This window comes from Rattus norvegicus, chromosome 8, assembly GCF_021556685.1.
Source record: "Rattus norvegicus strain SHRSP/BbbUtx chromosome 8, alternate assembly SHRSP_T2T, whole genome shotgun sequence".
NCBI classification, from domain to species: Eukaryota; Metazoa; Chordata; class Mammalia; order Rodentia; family Muridae; genus Rattus; species Rattus norvegicus.
The window spans coordinates 34,238,719-34,253,570 of record NC_141541.1 but is presented as its reverse complement, the minus strand read 5'-3'; the positions used below and the strand labels follow the sequence as shown (position 1 = coordinate 34,253,570).

At 41.4% G+C, this 14,852-nt stretch overlaps 1 protein-coding gene across 4 annotated transcripts in view; it reads left to right on the top strand.

Annotated features, from left to right (window-relative positions):
- Ntm (neurotrimin) overlaps positions 1 to 14,852 on the top strand; it is a 992,271-nt gene that overhangs the window by 392,120 nt on the left and 585,299 nt on the right.

Genomic DNA, 14,852 nt, shown 5'->3' with positions numbered 1-14,852 from the left:
CAGCTTTAGCCTTCAATGTTTCTATTGTTTTTAATGTAACTGCTAGTGAGGCGTGTAAGTTTTATTTACGGTTCCCATTGCAGAGCAATGATTATGTAACTCCGCAATTCTGCAACTATTATTTCTATTTGTTTAATTACATAACTATCATAATATTAAACCTCTAAAACATCCGGTGATAGATTTATAGGGAAGATGGTAGAAGACAGCAATAATAATGATATATCAGACTAATAATAAAATTAAATAATAGCATTAATATTAATGGCAATAACAGTAATAAGCAGCAATAGAATCATTTACTTTTCCTTCATGCTGTATTTGGTCTCTTTAATGGGTTCCTTCCCAGATCACTGTGGTTAATTAGCTATCTAACATTTGGTACTCAGCAGTGGGTACAAACTCATTTCCAGACTTTACCTGGCAAAGCTGGACCCTACAGAATGCCAGATGGAAGAGGTCTGTTTTGTCCTTCTCTGGGAAGCATGGAATGGACAGATTTCTTTCTTCTCTATGTGCCCCGGCGAGCTCCCATGTATGCTACACTTTATGGATGGGAAAGAGAGGTTTTAGAATCTCAATAATCTGAGATGCAATTGGGTTACCGGCATTTGTATTGCCTATGAGTCACCAAGGTGGAGAGAGTTTGGGGATGGGTTTCAGCAGATGTAGACTGAATTCTGGCTCTGCTGCTAACTACTTGACCTTGAACAAGCTACCGCACCTTTGTGTGGACTGCATTTTCCTCAAGCCAAAGTTGAGGGCAATAACACAACGGAAATGCAGTGGTAACACGACTTGTATTGCAAGACTGTTGGGAAATTCAATACAATACTGTGTGAAATAACTTTGAGTGCAATTGCTATCTGTTAGTAACTGTTCTTTGGGAGCTATTGAATGAAGGATTAAAAGCCAAAACACAGCTCAAAGTTGCTCCTTTCCACATATAACACGTCCTGACTTCAAGTTCTGGTCAGAAACTCTAAAGGTCATGATGACAGTTAAAAAAAATTGCAATTTTATGACGTGGCTGATCTCTATGTACCAGATTCATCATAGACAACACCTAACAGTCCATTCTAAATGGGTGCTCTGAATGTTATCACTTAAGTGAAAAAAATTGAGGCACAGGGAGGCTAAGGATCAGGCTTACTGATGTCACTTAAAGTGTGGGGAACCCGTTCTGTCTATGTCCAATTATTCTGAACATCCTTACTGGGTCTAACTACTGACTAGGGCCCACTCCAGCTTCCCTTGTGTTTTACTTCTATCCGTGACACACAGGGCAGTCAGATGGAGCACCTTGAAATGCAAATTAAGATCCATATTCTCCCTTTCAGTGCCCTGATGACTTTCCCGTGCTTTAAAAAAAAAACATCCAAACTCCAACTTTCCAAAATTTGGATATCTGTGTGTTTTGAGCTCTGCCATTTCAAACTCTCTTCTTCCTACCCCCATTCTATCCCAAGCTTCTAGACCATCTCTACTGTGTTCAGTCTATTTCTCCCAAATCCCTACCTAGAAGCCCCTCCTAGACTCAATCTATCTCCTTACCATATAAGCTTTACTCTTGTTAGCCACTGAGAATTTATCCCAAATTCCAACTAAATGATTCTCAGTCAAAAGGCCTGTTCTTCATTATCAAATGTCCCAACTGTTTTATATGTAGCCAGTTCTGTCTAGGCAGTTTGTTGTAACTTCTGATCATCTGTCTCCCACCAAGATATAATTCTCAGGAAACAGCACTGTGTCTGACTTCGTCACAGTGCATCATCCAGACCTCTGCAGTGGGCACAAACTAGGCTCTTAGGAAGTGTCAGCTGAAGGAGACTTTGTCTATCTTCACTCAGGTAACCGTATGTTTTGTTGAAGTTTAAATAGTCATGTAGTGTGGGAATCAAAGGAGGTAAGTTTTTTTTTTTCAAGAAGAGTCCTTACAGGGCATCCAAGGAGTGGTGCGGCACTTATCTTCAAAAGCTAAAGTCTTGGTAAAAGTGCCTTGGGTACTAGAAGCCAGGTTCTATGAACACATAGGACAGTGGGGTGTTCAGCCTGAGATCAGAGGGACTAAGAGATGGGGGAAGAGAAACTATACCAGGTACATTTGCTGGGCTCAGGAAGAGACAGCTTTTCACCAGTAAAATGTTTGGAAGACGTCCTCTGAGTTTCCCACCTTACTTCTGAATGGAAGTCTTCAACACAAAATAGCCACAGAGCCACAGCAAATAACCATTCTGCCAAGAATACCTTTTATTTGTACCGTTATCAATGAAAGAGTCTATTGTTCTGCCTGATCCCAGTTACTATTTGAGTGAATCACTGTCCATCCTTGAGGGGTGTGTGGGTGTGTGTGTGTGTGTGTGTGTGTGTGTGTGTGTGTGTGTGTGTGCCCCCATGTGCAGGCAGGCATGCCAGCATGTGTGTGAATATGCTTGTGCATGTGCGATTTTTATAATATGAATAACATTATTTATAGTGATGTGTTCATTCTCTTTTCCACCAACCTTTTATCTTCTAATCAGACTCTCTTCATTCTTACACATCCCATTTTAGATGGAGGGCACATAAGTATTCAGATCTACCCTACTTTGTCCTCCTTTTAATTCCCGTTTTTCTTTCCATTTGCTTTCAGGAGGATATTTTTTCCTTTTATCTTTAACATTGTTTCTATCACTCTGTCTTCTTTGACAGTCTTTGGCTGATTTTATCTTAAAATTATTCACTCGCGTGGCCAAGCAGTAAACAATAAACTTTGTACTCCATCTCTTTACAATTCTTTCTTTTGTGCCCAGAATTGAGTAAGATGGTAAGTCCCATGGGAAGGCTCCTAGGCTGCAGAATCTATTACTGGAAGATTCCTCTTGCCGCTTGTGGTTTGCTGAATACCCAAGACAGATTACTCAACCTGGTTCTTCTACTCAAATTATAATTTGAGTGAAGGTGTAGGGTAGGGTGGAGGTAGCTGAAAAATACACTGTAAACAGTTTTGGACTATATTTGGATGTGGGTTTGTATCATTATGCTTAATAGTATAAAATGTTCTAAACACATGATTTTTAAAAATTGACCAGAGTAATCCATGTATTATATACAGATACCTATCTGCAATTCTTTAAAGTTCATCCTGTAACTATAATCTATAATGAGATGGCTTTAGGCTATGGGGCCCTTGGTTTAGGCAAAGTCAGGAAGGTCAGGAGCCCAGGATTGGTTCAGTGTGTGCCTCAGAAGAGACTAGAAACACGTGAGGTGATGAGAAGGGCGTCAGCACTCTGTTCACACCTACACTTCTACCTCCCAACCTGTGAGAAAAGTTCAGGAAATAGGAGCGAGAACTGAAAAGTAGGATTGAAGGTCACTGAGCAGCTTCTGCACAGCAAAAGAAAGCATCCAAAAAAATAAGAAAGTAAAAAACTTGCAAAGATAGTTTAGCAGATGAAAGAATTGTTTCTCTTACTAGTTCATCCTATATGGGATTAATATTCAAAATATACAAAGAACATTTTTGAAAATCAAAGTCAAAAGAGCACATCACCCAGTAAGTAAGCAAGCAGATTATTGAAACAAATATTTCTCAAGTGAAAAAGTAAGTGAACAAAATCATATGAAAAAAATCAACAATTTTAGCCTTTGCAGGAGAGAGAGAATGCAGATCAAGCTACATTGAAATTCCATATCAGTCCAGACAAAACGCTATCATCAAGAAAACCAAGAACAATGAGGGCTGGCTATGATACTCACAGAGGCACCCATACATAGCACTGGTGGGATACCCCAGCCATTTTGGAATCCATTATGGAGCTTCCCCAAAAATAGAGCCTGCTGTATGATTCAGAAATACCACTTCTTCAACTATACCAGAGAGAACGGAGGTCAACTGCAGACTTCCCTATGCACTAATGCTTATAACGGCACTGTTCCCAGTATCCAGTCTGTGGACTCAACCTAAGTGTCTATCACAATAAATAAGGGAAGAAAATATGGTATATGCAGTTGTATTCAGCCATAAAGGAGAATGGAAGTGGGTAGATCATAAATTAAACAAATCAAACGGTCTCACAATAACAAATACAGTGTTTTCCCTCATATATACAGTTCATGGAGGAGAAAAGACAATGAAAGAGGGAGTATTTAGAATGTGGAAAGATAAATGGTGTGTGTTGGGGAATAAGAAAGTGCATCAGGGGGAAGATGGCTATGATCTAAGCACATCTGATACATGTATGGAAACGCCACAATGACAACTCTCATGTTGAACAATCAATATATGTAAATGAAAAGTCAAACTATAACAGGAGAGAAAACTTGCCTCTTAACCATCCACCACTTGTAATATCCATCATATATATCTGTCTGATTAAGGCCTCAGGATCGTGCGATATTTAATAATTTCTCAATGTATCTGAGTCTGTTGCCACTGCTTGCTCTAACCATAACTGAAGCATGTAGGGTATAAACACTCCGAGATTGTAAGCTGCTCTACCTAGTCTGTAGGACCCAGGTCCCAGGGTAGGGTAGAGATAGCTGAAAAAATACACCTTAAACATTTTTGGACTAGTTTTGAAAGTGGGTATGTGTCATTATGTTTAATCCTATAAAATGCTCTAAACGCGACAGATTTCATTGGATATGAGTGAACACTAATGCTAAGAAAAGGATGGGAAATGTTGACAGATGTTTCCAAGTGCAAAGGCCAGATGTGTGGCCTATCTCCCTATTCCCATCCCCATGCGGAGAGCTCCCTCTCTGAACAGTAGGTCTGTAACGGTGTCTTGCCTAGAATCAGGTGCTTATCTCACAGGGCTCTCTCCTAAGTTCTCCCTCCGTTTAGTATTTCACTGCAGCTCAGAATCCCCTGTAAGTTTTTCTTTCTCTCAACTCTTACTTTATTCTCCAAGATTTTGTTATTTTTAGTTTCTTTAGGGCTAAAAAGTCTCCTACGGGAAGTACTCTTTCAATTAAGTCAAAATGCACTCAAAACCCTCTGAAAGCTTTATACCTCTGAAAATGCCAACAGAGAAGCTCCTGTGGAAAGCCAAGATGAGAAAGGAGACAAGGAAGAATGGAAGGGAAAGAAATTAAAGCGCAAAGAAGAAGTATAAGCACTCATAGGCAACGGATTCTTCTGGTATTTACAAAGCATTTACTTCCCCCCCTGAGATCAAGAAACGCTGAGTTCATTAATTAGAGACATTTTGATAGTGCAGTCCTATATGAGCCCACACAAGGCTTTTGCCTGCCTAGTTAATATCATTGAGTTTCTTCCACAAATGAGGCAACATGGAGGGTCACCACATGGACACAAATGTTCAAGGCCACACAGACAGAGACTTGGATCAAAGCCTTGGGTTCCAAACAAGACACTCTGCATCCACAAGGCTTGGGGAGTGTGGACCACCCCATTGTATCTTTATCGTCATACTGTGAACCAATTGAGAAATATACCTAGAAATCAATCAAAGAATGACAGACAGCTTTGTTTCTGATAAATATCCTCCAGTTCCAAACATCTCTGGTGTGCAAGCCAACCTCCCACTTCCTTACTATTTGACTCTAAGCAGTATACAGTCTGGAGACCCAGCTCCTGCCACAGCCCAGCTCACATCTCAGCAAGAGTCAGTGACCAGCCATTTAGGCAGGTTTGTTCTTGCAGGGGAAGGGGTCAGGGTCCTCAGGAAGTGGCTTAAGGACAATTATAGGTCATGTTCTTTTATGGAAATTAGGGGGCCAAATGACGAGTTCTTTCTGAATCACACATAGTGTTATTTAGGTAGAAAGACTCATGTCCCCAGTCACCTGATTTGCCCTTCACAGATGGCCATGCGGAGAGCCCGGCCTTAAGCTCAGACTGGACTAGACTCTGATGTTGAAGTAAGGGGGAAATGAGGTCATGCAATTGCAACCTAGCTTAATTTGGATGCCCAAAGTCTTCAACCCAGCTGACCCCCTCCCTTTCACCAACTGCAAAAATACCCTGGTTACAAATGATGATACACACATCCCGGGCTTCCCAGAACAGCCAGTACAGCTGTTTTACGTGTGAACACTCTGGGGAGTCTAAGGGAGATGAAGTGCTTAGTGTTTAGGCCCCTAAATTATGACCACTCCAGTGTATGTTGTGTTAAAATTTCCCCAACAACAACAACAAAGATTCTAAATTAACTCCCCAGTCCACGAGTGGAAAAGATAACTTCATTTCTAGAAATCTCAAATTCTGATGCATGAAACAGAATGGGAGCTGTGAGTGTGTCCTCTTGGGTATTTTTCTCCTGGAACTTTGACTTCGATCTCTGGAGAAATGGGGGGCATTGGCCTTTGACAAATAGGCTGTATAGCTTCGGAGGCAGAAACATCAAGATTGGCATTGGATCAACTTCCTTCCTCACCTCAGTTAGTATTCTCTGCGTGACAAAAGGACACTGCCCATGTCTTCTCCCATATTTAGATCCCCAAGCTTTTGCTGACACAGTTCTTGCTGCCGCTGTCCTGAGCACTGGGCAGCATCCATTGGAGGTGCTTAGTCTCAGAGGCAAGCTCCCTTTCCATTGATCACAGTACCAGTCCACGAGTCCCGGTGAGGAGGCCCTCTGTGCATGTGTGTAGCAAAACTAAGAGACACTTCTGTGAAGCAGCTATAAAATGCCACCAGCCACAGCTGTAAAACTGACATCACGCAAGTCTGGCAATAAAAATGTGTAGTCTCTCGATACAAGGGATCTTGGAAATTCTCAAAATGTTCCTTCCATCTTGTGCTGTGGTTTTTATAAATTACATTACTCTTGTTTGTGACTACAGTAAAACGGGTTGGGTTTTTATGTGCTTCTTCAGGAATATTGCAGGATGTGAAGGTCCTATGGTCTGGACCATGAGTATGTCCATTACATAGATGACAAGGTTAGAAATGAAGGTCAAAGGGTCATCTTTGTGACTGTCCAGAAATCTTATTAGGATAAAGCATCCAGGGTCCTACATTCTGGGCCTCAGGTCACCTTCATTATTTGACTAAAACTGCCAGAAATAATATGAGGCACCTTTCGGACCTAACTCCCCCTTGTTTCATAAGGCGACTCTTCAGAAATAAAGATACTTTTTCAGGAAAACTGCATCTCAGCAGCTGTACTGATGCACAAATGCTGGCCCCAGAGCCTTTTATTTTCAAACACTTTGCTTCTGAAGTTGTCTTCACTGCATGCAAGTGCCTCGAATTTTGAAAGCCTGGAGAGCATGAAGTCCATCCCTGATTCTCATGTTGCTTGTCTTTGATTTTGAAGTGGACAAATTGATACTTCCATTGAAGTGATGTAAAATACAATATTCTTTGTTAAGAGTTCTGGAATGTTCCAGGGGACCCGATGCCCCCTTCTAGTCTCTTCACACATTGTACTCACTGGTACACATTCCCACATGCAGATAGAAACATTCATATACATACAATAGATAAACAAGCCTTCGATTTTATTTAAAATAGCCTCTAACCACCAACATATTTGCCAGTATTTCTTCCATGACCAGTTCCACATTTTCCTGTTGTCTATTGACTGGCTTATTGCTTTTTTTTTCCTGTCAATGTGTATCTGAAAAGCCATTGGATATCTGTTATTGTTATGTTGAGTCAGTCTTGTTTCATAACCTAGGCTGGCCTTGGCTTTGTGAATCTCCTGCCTGTTTATATGCTGAGATTACAGGCGTGGCCCACTGTGCCCAGTTACAATGTCCTCACATTCACTACAATCCAGGGAAGCTAGAGAGCAAATAGCCCCTGTCTTTATAACTTCAAATAAGGACACAGCCGGCTCACACCTTGACTTCAGCCTCTTGCCACCTCAAGGAGGCTACACCACTAAGACATAACAAACTCGGGAAAGAGAACGTGTATTATTTTAAATTCTAAAATGTGTTGATATGTTTATTTGTTGTACCAGTAGAATGTTCACATGTAGACTTAATGCTCAACACAAGAGGTTTCAAATGGGGGCTAGCTCTCCATGGGAAGGCAAGGCGATACGTGGGGTGACTTGGGAAGAGTGGGGATTTGCCAAACAGAAGGGGTGCCATAGAAAGTATGTGTCTCCTGCACCCGAAACTCTTGGTTTTCCGAAGAGTCACAATGTAAACCAATTTTCTACCCCCTAATAAATATAAGCTGTTTATAAAAAGAAAATGTTTGTTTCCATTCACAATTTCAAAATCTGTAGGCCACGGTCACTTGGTCCCTTGCATTTGGACCTATGGAAAGTAGGCGCAACACAGTGAAGGGTACACATCAGAGCAGACCTGTGTACATCATTTTATCTTGGAAGCAGGAAAGGGTGGGGCATCTTGAATTACACAATCCCTTTTAAGTGTGTGTGTGTGTGTGTGTGTGTGTGTGTGTGTGTGTGTGTGTGTGCCTTCAGTGACCTGCAGATGTATGCTAGGCTCCACCTTTTGAAGATCGCACCAAGCTGGAGACCGATCTTTTAACACAGAGGAGTCTTGGAGGACATCTTAGATCCAAACTCCAACATTCTTTTCATGTATCTTGATGCTATGACAAAATACCAGAAGTTGGGTAGTTTATAACTAATAGAAATTGATTTCTCACAGTTCTTTCAATGAATGGGCTAAGGTGCTAGCAAGTCAGGGTCAAGGTATGTCACAATCTGCTCTGACTCTCTAAGGTAATGCCTTCAGCAGTGGACATGCTCTGCTGTCACATGGATAAAGGGTTAGAAAAGCTAACAGGGAAAGACAGCCTAATTCCTTAATAGAATTAGTTCCATGAAACTATGGGAAGCCATGCTTCCCAAGACTAACCCTTTGTTGACTGGGTTTTTAGCTATAAAATTTGAAGGGACACATCCATTAACAAACACAGTGAAAGGGTACCTATGTTTCCATTTCTTCTTTGGTTATGCAACTTTTTCACAACTACATTCATGACCTGTGTGTGCAAGGAAAGGAAGCTACTATCCCCCAACTGTCCTGCTGTTTACTCTCCTCTCCATGTCAGGCTTCTCCTGACACACTTTTAACTGAGAGGGTCCATTAAACCATGCACACAGAAAAGAGCTGAATGTTCATTTTGACGCTATCTTAGGGCATTTTCTCCTTTCTCAGACTGTCCACATTCTCACATAGCTAACCTGTTATTTAAGTCTCCTAACCTTGGCTGCCCCCAAACCACACATTGTCTTGTCAAATACACTGCTCTTATCCAAGAGTGGTCGGTAACATGAGTCTGTTCCAACCTCAGTTATGTCACATGTTTTCACTAAGGGTGACTAAGCAGTGCGCGATCTCTCTGCCTTTATTACACGGTCTGTTTCCTCGTGCATCATTCTGTCAGCTAGGACGGTGGGACGCACTGCGCAATTCCCACAAGTGAGTTAAAACTTGAATTCAATAGTCTTAAGGTCCTCCAGTTGCCGGCATCTTCCGTCGTCCCATTTTTTTTTTTTTTTTTTTTTTTTTTTGGAGCTGGGGACCGAACCCAGGGCCTTGCGCTTGCTAGGCAAGTGCTCTACCACTGAGCCAAATCCCCAACCCCCGTCGTCCCATTTTTAAACAAAATAGTCCACAGCCTTGGTGTGGCTGACTTTCCTTTCTTCTTCTTCTTTTTTTCCAAAGTTGCTCTGAAACCTTCCACCAAACTAAAAGTACTTAATCGTCAGTGGATTCTTCATAAATGTCAGTGGAACCCCATCTGTTACAAGAGTTTCCCTTTATCTCAATAGCCTTTATTAAGCCTCCTACCCTGCAGGCACTGGGTTTTGCCCCTTACAACCTCAATTTCTTCTTTGGTAGCAGCATTGCAGGGAGACAGCCCATGTGCTTAATGTCTTCCTCTCTCGAATTCTGCCTTCCCCTTGGGGAAGCCCATTCTTATCACTCACACTAACCCTTGACTCTGCACACAACCACACACACACTTTCATAAGGAGCTGGAGAAATCATTTTCAAAAGTCATTCTCTCATAATTCACTTTGGTAGAATAACATACATTTCTCCCACCTTCTACTCCCTGGAATAATGGTCTCTACCTGTGTTATTCCCTCCAGGTCAACTGAGGCACAATTTGCCACAGACTCATTCATCGCATGCAAAATAAGCGAGGGTATCCGATCTGGGGGACTCCAAATATAATTTCCACTCTCCATTCCAGATACCCATGTCATCACAAAGAATCCCGGTGAGAATTCTCTTTGTGGAACTCTCCATTAGAGAGCACGCCTAAGAGTGGATCTCACTGCAGCCTCCAGAAATGCATTAAACTGAAGGTGAAGATAATTTGCCTCAGCATTCAGTGTGACTGCGTCACTAATGATCTGAGAGCTATTGTGGGCTACTTTCCTTCCTGGATGCCTGCGGTTTTTAAAGCACACTCAGATTTCAGATCTGCTGAGAACCCCAGCCTGTTGTAACATTCCCATGATATCTCCTGAGGGAAGAGGGCATGGGTTCCTTGCCCTTTTCCTGTTCTCTCCTTTCCTGCAATGCATGCTTAAGGCTTAGAGATGTGCTTCTTTCTTGGAGGTTTGTTCTTATGGGGTTAGGAAATAATCATTCTGAGATGAATGCTTGTGCAGGTGACAGAGGGGCCCACCACAGTTGCTATCCCAGTGTAGCTTTGGTACTATCCCAATGTCCCTGGAGTGTAACTCAGGACAGCACTCCTCCAGGGGTGCACTGCAATGACAGCTAGTTTATCATTTACAGATCATATTGAGTTGTGCCTTCACTAATATGCGTCCTAACAGTTTTGCATAGGCTCTAATCCCAAAAATGTTACATTTGAATGGCACTTTATGGCTCAAATGCAGCTGGCTCCTTAACCCATTAGACTATTTGGTATATGTCTCAATAGAAGAGCACCTTGGCTATAAACAGTTCCTGCTTAGAAAGGAAAGCCATGTACTTCCTCCCAGGAGTTAGACTTTTTAGTCTGTAAAGGGAGAGGCAGAGGGAGAGAGATATACTTCCAGTGAGCTTCAGACAGCAGAATTAATAATGAAGTCTTGTTGTGCTAGCCTTAAATCCCCACAGGAAAATATTTGGGCCTGGATTTCCTCTCCCCTATTATTGATACCACCCCTGGGGACCCAACAAGGAATATCTTTTCCAGATGCCAGTTTCCGTTAACTCTTCTGTGCCCAAAGTGTGGTCAATAAACAACAGCGCCTAAACAAAAATATGGCACGTGTTTTAGAGTAGCTCTATTTCACGCACGGATGCTTGGAAAAAGGACTCCACATATTTGTTCTGCATTGTCTAGGGGTTTTTAATCCAAGATCTGATGTGGGGATTTGAGAAGCTTGGCCGGTGCAGGCCTGCAGACTTCCTTACCAAATATTATTGGTGATGTGAAGTGGACCCTGGGTCGTAGGCTTTATGAATTTATTTTATGTGTGTTAAGTGACTATTTGAGATGATACAGTCATCGGAGCAGAAGAGATGCTTTGAAGATACCCGCACTGTCTATTGCCTTTGTACAAGTTAGATATTAGGCTTTCTCTCAACAGTCAGGTATCTAACCTCCTGCTCTGATCCATCTCTGTCAAAACAACAGTGGGTCATTTGAGGTTGTTTGCAATGGGAATCTTGAGCAGGTGCTCCAGCTTCAATCCTGTCCAAGCTGCACAGGCGTGGCACTTGGTTTAACAGAAAAAATTTTAAAGGGCCTTTGCCACTGTTTTCACATTCCTTGTCCTTTAGGTGTGATTTCAGATGAGCGCATGACTTTAAGATTCTGGTCCTTTTTTTTTCCTGTTTCTTTTTGTGTGCAAACCAGCTAATTCTATCTCAAACTCATCTTTCTTAAAATACCTTGCCAAACACAGCAAGGGAAGATCAACATATGCTAGCATTCTGCCTCTTTCCAACTACTTCCCTGAGATGCACCAGCTCAGTAGGCACTTGGTCTGTCTTCCATGTTAACAAGGGTGACAGTTTTACCAAATGTTTCACTACAGCAGAGCAGGGATTTCCAGCTTGCTAGATCTGTTTCCTCACTGTCTACCACTAAACTGCTAAGCTGGTGTCAGAGAGTGTAGACTTTTTAAAAAATATATAATGACAGCATCTACACAAGACCCTGAGTTATGTGTTAGTTAAGCTAATATTATTTGTCTCAAAAAACAATCCCTATGCTTTAATGTCATAACAGACTATGAATGTTTCTTTCATCTTCCCCCAAAATTTCATGCACACTTCAGTGAAGAATGGAGAGGTTGCTTCCCTCCACATGGTGGATGCAGAAGCCCAGGCTTCTCCGTCCCATGATTCTGTTATTGTATTAATCCCTTTAGCCCCTCAACGACCAACAAGCCGAAGAAAGGAAAAGTGAGGCTTTGGAGAGCAGTCCTGGAAGTGGTGAATCTTACTTCTATCAGATTTTATCCTGCTATGACTCAGGAAATGCTGGATGGGGACAAAGTGTCTTTCAGCCCTTTCCCAGAAGAAACAGGAGAAAGTGTGTGTGTGTGTGTGTGTGTGTGTGTGTGTGTGTGTGTGTGTGTGTGTGTGCCATTTTAGAGGAGACTGAACATCCTTAGCTTTCTTCAGGGGATCCTGGAGTCACCCATAGATGCTGGCTGTATTTATCAGTGTTTATTTCTTTATATTTTGATGCTGTGTTTTCAGGCTATATCATCAGGAATCTTCCCCTTTCTTGAGATAAAGTCTTACTATATGGCCCATGTTGGTGTTGAACTCACTAGGTAGTCAAGACTGGTCTCAAAGTCCAGACCCTCCTCTGTTAGCCATCGAGTGCTAGGATGGTAGGCATCAATATCACACAGCACAGCCTGTGGATCTTGAATGAAGCCATTTTGCTATGTCTTCTACTTCTTTGGTAAGGTGTCATCTATTCGTTGGTGTCAGATAGATATCTTAGTTCAGTTCTGAGTTGATGTTATGGAAAAACCTTGGTTTCAGTGAAGAAAACACACATCATGCAGAAGCACAGACATGCCTATTAAATAAGAATCTTTTAACGAAGACTATTATTCCAATTATAGTACTCCTTATTACATAGGGCTTTTACAATTAAGTTACAAGATCTGTAAGCCATGTGCTTCTACACCTCACTTTGGTTAGTAAAATGTTCAAAATTTTGTTGTGCAATGAAGCCTGTAGCAGGGTGGGTTCTGCCAACGTTAAAACACTGCACACCGTGCAGCCATGCAGTGAACTCACTTCAAAGCGTAGCATTTTAAAAAAAAAATCCCAGTTTTTGCCAAAAGAAAAAAGAGCTCCACAGTACTGTTCACAACGTACCACTTCATTCTGATTTCCTGGCAAATTGACATGCTTCGTTATCACAGTTGCTAGCAAGTTCTTGGTTGTTCAGGAATATTTACATTGTATTAGTGTAATGATAAAGTGTATAGACAGCATATAACTGCAAACACTGAAGCATGCATTTCCATTATTAGAACACCATTGTGGTTGGTTTTTTTTTACCTTAGTCGTAAAGGGGATTGATAATTGCCTATGGGATAATTTTTTTTTAACCTATGAGCAAAAAAAAAAAGTGTTTGACCCAATTCTGCTTGCATGGTGAGGGATGAATAATATATTGAATTATGATACACAGATCATTGGTGGATTTCAGGATAGAAAAGGAGCTATCCCAGGGGACTACGCCATGAGTGAGCAAATGTTAAAAATTTGAAAGCTGATAATACTGTCATTCCATCACCTGTCACAGCTCAGAAGTGTAATCCCATTCAATACAGGAGATGAAAAGGTAAACCTGGCATGTTCGGTAACATTAAGCACCTGTCATTCAAATCCTAGGATCCAGGAGGATTTGTCGAAAAGAAGCAGGCCCCTCCGCAGTGAGCCAAACGCTATGTCTGCGTTTGGTGACTGGTTTTCCAAAAGGTTAAACTGAAGCTAACACAACTGGTTTCTACCCACTTATTCTTTACCAAAAGGTTGGCTGTCAATCTTACTGTAAAAACCGTCAAGTATAATCTTTAAAACTTTAGGATTTCACTTAGGGTTGATCAAGCCGAGGAAGACATTTGAGAGCAACGACTCAGACTTAGTACCACTGTCAAGTTCCTTTTCACATATTTATTCCAAGGCTGAGGGTTTTTTCCCCCTTTGTTGCTAATGAGTAAGAGAAGGAGGCAATTATAATGCAGAAGAACACCCCTTTAGCTGTAGTCAGGAATTCTACCGTAAATTACAAGTTCCTCAATTTTCATGTTCATTTATAGAAGAAGAATTTAAACACCCAAAATAGCTTTCGCATATAATCATGGTAAAACTCCTATCTTGTAAACATATTTGAGATCTCCTTTTATCTTCTTCCTTAAGATTGACTGTCTTTCCTATCTTCCTCAAGCCTGTTATACTGGCTAGTCTTCTGTCAACTTGACAGCAGCTAGGGTCATTTGAGAGGAGGAAACCTCAATGAAGAAAATGATCCGACCAAATTGGGCCACTGGCTCATCTGTGGTATGTTTTGTTTTTTTTTCTTTCTGATGGGTGGTTGATAGGGAAGTCCTTGGCTCACTGTGGGTAGTGTCACTTCTGGGCTGGTTGTTTTGTTTGCTATAAGAAAACCGCCTGATTAAGCCATAGGAGCAAGCCAGGAATCAAAATTCCTTTTTAGACCCTTTTTCAGTTTCTGCCTTTAAGTCCCTGCCTTGAGTTCTTCCTCTAACTTCTATTGATGATATATCATTACTTGGAAGCACAAGAAAAAAAAATAAACCCTTCCCACCATAACTTGTCATTGGTCATGGTGTTTTATCACAGCAATAGAAATATTATCTAAGACCCTTGTGGCCATTTCCATTTTTCCAGTCAGTTATTGTGGCATGCAGAATTCTAAAGATAATCACTAATATATCTACCTC